This window comes from Otolemur garnettii, unplaced genomic scaffold (assembly GCF_000181295.1).
Source record: "Otolemur garnettii isolate 467f Iridium unplaced genomic scaffold, OtoGar3 scaffold00132, whole genome shotgun sequence".
In the NCBI taxonomy this organism is placed as follows: Eukaryota; Metazoa; Chordata; class Mammalia; order Primates; family Galagidae; genus Otolemur; species Otolemur garnettii.
This window is the reverse complement of record NW_003852527.1, coordinates 3,293,083-3,301,067: the sequence shown is the minus strand read 5'-3', so window position 1 is coordinate 3,301,067 and position 7,985 is coordinate 3,293,083. Positions and strand designations below refer to the sequence as shown.

The 7,985-nt window shown below is 38.9% G+C and overlaps 1 pseudogene; it reads left to right on the top strand.

The window, feature by feature from the left end:
- The first annotated feature begins 3,924 nt into the window (after positions 1–3,924).
- On the top strand, positions 3,925–4,939 carry LOC100961990 (annotated as a pseudogene).
- Positions 4,940–7,985: the final 3,046 nt, after the last annotated feature.

Below are 7,985 nucleotides of genomic sequence, written 5' to 3'. Positions count from 1 at the left end.
AGTTCTGTCAGAAGGGTGTTGAAGTCTTTGACCATTATGGTGTTATCCGACATCATATTGCTCAAACCTATCAAGGTCTGTTTCATAGACCTCAGGAATATTTAAGTTGGGTACTTAAATATTTAAAATTGAAATATCTTTTTGTTGTATTGTTCTTTTGACTGGTATAAAGTATCCATTTTTGTGTTTCTTAACTTTAGTTGCTTTAAATCCACTTGTGTCTGAAAATAAGATTGCAACCCCTCCTTTCTTCTGATTTCCATTTGCCTGAAATACTGTTTCCCATCTCTTAACACTGGGTCTTGATTTGTCCTGTAAGGCTAGAGACAGCATATGGATGGCTTGTGATATTTTTATCTAATCAGCCAGCCTGTACCTCTTCAGTGGTGAGTTCAGTCCATTGATATTTATTGATAAATGTGGTGGAGTTCTATTCATCTTATTTTGTGAAAGTCCATTGTGTAGTTTTATCCCTTTCACCATTGTGGAAACTAAGTTTAGATCTTTAGCTTCAAGGTGTTTACTTTGCTGGTGGTCTATTGTAGTGGTCAGTGTTGAGAATAGTAAGTATTTCTGTAGAGCTGGGTTTCTTGTGGTGAATGTCCTCAGTGCTTGTATATCTGCAAAAGTTTTGATTTCTCCATTAATTTTGAAGCTTATTTTACCAGGATACAGAATTCTGGGCTGAAAATTGTTTTGTTTAAGAATGTTGAAGTTGGATGATTATGCTCTTTTGGCTTAGGGGATTTAAGTGGAAATTCTTCTGTTATCCTAATAGGTTTACCTCTGTAGGTCATTTGGTGCTTACTCCTAGCTGTTGGCAGAATTTTTTCTTTCATCTTGACTTTTTTCATTACAATGTGTCTTGCAGAGGCTCTGTTAGACTTGAGATGACTCAGGGTTCGATATTCATCTGAAAGGAGTTTGTCAGGGTCTTTAGTAAAACTTGGGAAGTTTTCATTTATTATAGTCCCCAATAGGGCTTCTCTTCCTTTGGGACAATCTTCTTCCCCTTAAGGAATCCCTATTATTCATATGTTTGAATGCTTCCTGGAGTCTTATAGTTCTCTAAGTACCTGTTTTGCTTTCTCTCTTTTCTTTTCATTTTTTTTTTAACTACCTGAATTAACTAAAAAACTTTATCCTCTAGCTCTGAGGTTCTTTCTTCCCCATGGTCTCACCTATTATTGATACTTTCTACTGTGTATTTACACTCTCTGATTGTCTCCTTCATTTCCTTAAGCTCTGCCATATTCTTTCTTTATTCTACCTATCTCTCATCCAAGTTTTGGTTCTCTCTTTCCATTTTATTGTGCATTCCTTTTATTGTCTTTCTCATCCATATTTTAAATTCCCTTTCTGTCAAGTCCATTAATTCTCTATAAGTGGGGTCTTCTGCTATAGCTGCTTCATGGTCCCTTGGGGGAGTTCTTCAGTTTTGTTTTTTCATGTTGCCCTAATTTTTCTATTGTTTCCTCCTCATGTGTCCTTTTTCTTGTTCAGTTTTTGACCACCTTTTTCTCTCCCACTGCCTCCTTTCTTTCAAACAGAAGTCCTTGCTCTCTGTGACAGTATGTTGCAATGTGTCTCTGGGACAGCAGGTGGTACTGTGGTATTTTTGGAAACAGAAAGTACAGTCAGCAACCCCTATCCTCCTTATTCCAAACTTAGTTGCCTTTAGTGCTTGCCTGATTGTTTCCTCAGCATTCAGACCCTAATGGGTTGGGATCTTAACACTCATAAGAATCTTTCAGGGGCAGTTCTCATAGTGTCTTCCAACTCCAGTTTCTGTGGGATGCAGGAGTCTCTCAGCCTGTCCCAAGAGTGGAGTTCTGATCCCAGCATGCAGAATGAAGACTTTAGGCCCCTGCCAAGACCTACTTACAACCTTCCTGCAATGGCAACCCCCTGACTGCTGAGACTTCTTAGTATGGCTGCTTGCCAGTCACTAAACCTATGGGAAATCCGCTTCAACCAGCATGCAAATCTGGTTGCTGTATGCTGTTCAAGTTTGCTAACTCTTCCAAGCTTTCTACTCGACCTGAAGCTTCCCCCAATTACTGAAACTCCAGAAAGCTTCCTCCCATCCTGGACCTCTGTTGGAGGCAGCCAATCCCAGCTGGTCATAATCACTTGCCTAATTCACAAACTTCCACTGCTCCAGATCATTCACTGTATCCAGCTCACCACCTCCTTGATGTGCTCCTATGGAATGGGTAAGGTCCATATGCTAGGTAATTCTGGGTTCTCTCTTTTTTTTCTTTTTTCTACCAACACTTATAATTCTTTTTATGCATTGTTTGATTTAATTTGCCAATATTGTATGAGGATATTTCCATCTATGTCCATTAGAGATATTCACTTGTAGTTTTTTGTTCTTGTAATAAAGATTTCTGGTTTTGGTATTATAGTAATGCTGTCCTCAGGGATTTTGTTAGAAGTGTAGCCCTCTATTTTTATCTTTTGGGAGAGACTATATATAATTGTTGTGATTCTTCCCTAAATTTTTGGTGTAATTACTTTTTAACCCACCTGAATACTACGTGCATTCTGTTTTAGGAGGTTCTTAACTGTTGATTCAATTTCCTTAATAGATACAAACCTATTCAGAGATATGTATTCTTTTCTTGTGTGAATTTTGGAGGTTTGCATCTTATAAAGAATTGGTCTTTTTCATCTAGTAATATTATCAAAATTTGGGGCATAAATGTGTACATAATATTCTTTTATGATTCTTTGGTGCTCACTAAAACTCCTGTGAAAGAAGCTGTTTAGGATAAATTGTCTTACCTTTCCTTTTTATTCCTTGTTTTCTACTTTTTTCTCTCCAAACAGTATGCCATCCTGAATCCTTCTCAGGCTTGAATTAACAGAATTAATACTCAGGGCTCATGAAAGTCCTTTTATGACAGGCAGTTCCATAAAACACATTTGAATGTTATATTGAAAGCAAGATACAGTGCTTTTTAGGTTTGTAGACACTGATATATTATCTATTACAAAAATAATTTTTAGAGGAATTTGCATCCAATTGCTATAGAAAGTTTGTCCCAGATATATCTTTATAGATCACTTGCTCTATTCTTCCAGCTTCCATGTAAAATTATCATGAGGGACGTAAGTAAAATGTGTTTGCAACAATCTCTGGAATATTTGAGAATATTTGCTAGCCTTCTTAGTGACATAGTCCAGCAATTAATGGTCCTTGCTGTTAAGAAAGTTTTTTAAAGGCCTGAAGTAAATCATCCTTATTTAATGTAATTCTCCTATGTACTTTTATGAACAGAGGGCTGCTATCCTTGGAGAGAATTTAAAGAATTGTTGATAACCAAAGACAATTTTAATTTTCTAAATTCATTTATTCATTCATTTATGCAAGAGCTTTGAGGGGTCAAAATATCTTGGACCGAAATCTTGACTGTCCTACTTTCCTGTTAAGGTGACCATGAAAAAATGACCTTTCAGAACCTTGGTTTCCTTGCCTATAAAATGGGGATAATAACTTCAACTTAGCAGATTGTTGTACTAATGCAAGAAAAAAACACATGTGAGGTTGTACTGTGGCATGTTGGGAACCGTAGTTCTCAACACTCAGATGTGTCGACACAAAATAACAGGATATAAGTTATACATTATTTTAGAGTCTGGGCCCTAAATTAACTTTGACATGCAAAGTGTGCCATTCAGCAGTAACCCTTAGGTGTGCATGGCATGCATTCGGGTCTGCTACGAACACAGACTGAAGCCCTGCGATTTCTCCTGTGTATGCCGTTTCGCCCAGGCTCAGGCTGCTAGCAGAGCAACCTTCTTCCTCTGGCTCCCCTGGTTCCAAAGGCTAAGAGCTGGGTGGAATGCTACTCACCTGGTTACAGATACTGGGCAGTATCAGCCCACTTGGCCGTCCTTGGGCAAACTGTGTGTGAGATGGGACGGACATCGAAGGACAAGTGAGATGTTTACTACTGCCTGGCCGAGGAGAATGGCTGGCGTGCCCACAGTACCTTCAAACTGCTACAACTTGATGAAGAATTTCAGCTTTTTCAAGGTGTGACATGAGCAGTTGACCTGTGTGCAGCCCCAGGCAGCTGGAGCCAGGTGCTGAGCCAGAGGATTGGAGGCCAGGGTTCTGGCCACGTGGTGGTGGCTGTGGACCTGCAGGCTATGGCTTGAGTACCAGGTGTGATATAGATCCAGGGAGATCCACCTAGCTATCCACTGCCAAGGAGATCATCCAGCATTTTGTGGGATGCCCTGTGGACCTAGTAGTGTGCGACAGGGCTCCCAATGTAACTGGCCTCCATGATGTTGATGAGTATGTGCCGGCCCAGCTCTTTCTAACCACTATGGACATTGCTACACATGTCTTGAAGCTGGGGGAAAGGGGTGCTGCTTTGTGGTCAAGATATTCCCAGACCAGGATGTGACACTTTCCTGCAGCCAGTTGCACGTCATCTTCTCCAGCGTGCTCTGTGCCAAGCCCAGGAGCAGCCGGAACTCCAGCATTGAGGCCTTCGGTGTCTGTCAGAGTGATGACCCTCCTGAGGGCTTCACTGTAGACTTAATCAGACCCTTGCTGGACCACTCTTACCATTTCAACTAGCTGCATGGTCCCAGGTGCTTCACTGTGCCTTTTGTGACCTGTGGAGACCTGAGCTCCTATAATTCAGACAGCAGCTACCTACTGGATCTAAAGGATGGTTCAGAGTACAAGTACACTCCACCCACACGAACTCTCATCTTACCACCATACCAGGAGGCTTGCAGGTTGAAGAAGAAGGGGTGGCTGGCCAAGGAGATCCATCCCCAGCACCTCCCCGTCAGCAGAGTGGACACATTACTCCAACCCCTGGCTGCCCCTGCGTCCCACACCCTGCTGGCACTTGAGACGGAGGACAGAGAAATGAGTTGTTCACCCTACTCCATTAAGCTGGCATGCTGATACAACTCAGAAACGGCTTGCTCTCAGGAAAACCCGAACTTGGGCTGATGAACTTGTTTTCAGATATCTCAGCAATGGGGCCTGAAAGAACAAGCCCTGAGTAGGATTGGCATCGATCTTCATGAAGACAATAAGGAAAGAAACTCACCGCAGAAATCTGTCTGCCCTGCAATAGGAATTCCTGAGTGACGTCTTACCTCGTCTCTAAACCTCATCAGGGATATCCTGATTATGTCCAGAATTTCCCCTGAAAGCAGAGGTTCTTAACCTGGATCGAAATCAGGAGTATCCATGAACTTGAAGGAAAAATGTTACATCTTTATTTTAATTAATGTAACAGAAATGTAGCCTTACTCCCAGTTAGCTGGTAACTAATGGCAATAGTAAAAGCGGTACCTGCAATTTTCCCTCCTTTTTATGCTACATTACAATTGTTGCAGGCATCTTGAAATACTATTCACATTCATCACCACTTGAAATGATAGCAGATCTTATAATTTGATGTACTAATAAATTAACCCGTATTGTACTACAAAAAAAAAAAAAAAGAAGAAGAAGAAGAAGAAGAAAGAAAGAAAGAAAAAACACTAAGTATGGGGCATTTCCTAAATGCAGTAATATCTGTGGTTGCATTAATATTATTTAATTCATTCATTTATTTATTAAAAACCTAGAAAAAATTTATTTAGGCACCTTCAATATAATCACTTTATTAACTGCTTATTATTACCTTATGCTGTTTAGTGAGGTTATATTAAAATAATTCTATCCTTTATTTTATCAAAAATTGCTCTTGTTACTGTAACAATGTCTATTCCCCCCCCCCACATACACATACATGCTACTGAATTAATGAAGATGCCCGTTGATGTTTATAAATTTATATCTTTGATGGACCTACTGTGGATAACTAATACTCACCTTAATCATTGTTTTCTTTACCTTCTTTTATAAGTGAATTCTATCAGTTTATCATGCTGAGAAACACGCATATTTTGGCTTGGTTTTTAGTTTCAGTATTGCTACTTGTTAACCCAGAAACTTAGATTATTATGCAACTCTCTAAGACTTGGTTTTCTCAGCTTTTTCAGATGTAATACCATTTGCTAACAATGGCAATGAAACTTAAATAAAATAATGTTACTTAGTTTCACATCAGATGCTGAGGAGATACTCAATAAATGGCAATTATTATTCAGTGTAATAACTTAAAGTGAGGTCCAAGTTTCAATCTGAAGGTGTCATTTCTTCTATATTTTAAAATTTCCATTAAAGTCTTATTTTGACATGTCTCACAATTTTCTTTATCATTTTTGTTAAAGAAATTGCCTGTTAGAAGAACAGCATACTACGTCATTTTAGAATTTTTTGTGAGATAAAGACCTTATGGAAAACATTTAAGGAAAATTTTAAATGGAAATTAGGTGTTAAAAGTTTAATTAGTCAAATTCATCCTTTATACTCGGGCTAATGTAGGCTATGGCAAGCTGCTTAATTGTTGATTCTAAGGCTATTTTTACACTGTCAACATTCTATTTAGTAATCTTGGGGGAAATAGCATCAAAAGCAGACAAAGAAAAATGTTTCACTTTCCTGCAGCTGATTCCCCGTGATTGCCTGACGTTTAGTTACATTTGGGCATCTGTCTCAGGAACTCCCATTGTCTGCAACCATATGCAAACTGAAGTGTGCATTGGGGTATAGACATGTGGACAGAATTTGCACTTGGATATGCCATCCAACAGCAGCAGGAGAAGCTGGACAAGCCCAGGATACTTCATATAGTTCATTTAATGAACTGTTACTTTATTATTTTGTAAAGCTTCTGTAATGCACATTTATGATATAAAAAGTGCCTTGCATACTGCTTCATCGGAAGGGACCTCATTTAGATTAACCTGTGACTTCAACAGCAGGTGGTAGAATGAACCAACTGCTTCAATTACTGCTTTTGCGCATGACTTTCATGTGTTGCTAAGATTATCAGAGGAACCTGATTACATCCCCTTAGACACTATTGTTGGCACGATGATTAAGCTGTTATTATTTTTTTTTTTAAAGAACTGGGAACCTAAAAAGCTTTTTGGCATGAGGCAAAAGCACTGTGTATAGAGATCAGTAAGATAGTGTGTATCATTGCCCTGTAGCTTATCTCCACATATACAGCTCCCTGGTGGATCCCTATGATAAACATTATTGGAACAATTAGCTGCTGCTGACACAGAATCCAGACACAATAGCCATGGCCAGCAGCACAGAGCCAAAAATTATGGAGCCAAAAACCATAAAAAGCAACACCAAGCTAGTCTCCCCATTCAACTGCTGTCATAAAACCCTCCCAGTGCTATGTTTGCATAGCTGGCTTCCCCGATATGGCACTGTTAACACAAAAGAAGAAGCTGCAGCACTTGTCTTTGTTTAGCTGAAATTACAAGTCATTGAATTAGTATGTCATCTTTATTGTGCTGTCATGCAGCGGAGGTGAGGAAGGCTCTGTAATGGATGGGAGAGTTTGATGGCCTGAAAGACAGGCTCACAGATGGTTGTCGATATAAAACAGTTTTCCCCCTTTTAAAAAAAAAAAAAAAGGAAGAAAGAAAGAGGGAGAAAAGAGAAAGGTTGCTTAGAATGTATCTTTACTGATTTCGGGTATAATACTGAGAGATATTCATACCAGTCTCAAAATTAAGAACTTTGGTGTCCTACCATGTATGACAAAGGCATAGAATGCAAACATTCCTGAGGAATTCATTTGTGATTTAATTAAAAGTGATGCAGCATTTTCGCTTCCTAGAAAGCTGGTTGTTATTATTCTGGGAAGTTCCTCTCGTAATATTTCAGAGTGATTGAGAAGGATTTGATAACATGAATGAGGAGGCTTAACAGTGTTATAGGAAGTTTAAAAATAAAAGTGAGAATTTTGACTGTTCTTTCTTATTACAAAAAAAAGATAAAATTCTGTACTTGTGTGATTAATGTTTTCATAGAGATTCTAGACTGTCTACTAATGAGAATTTGAGATGAATTTTACTTACAATATATTTTT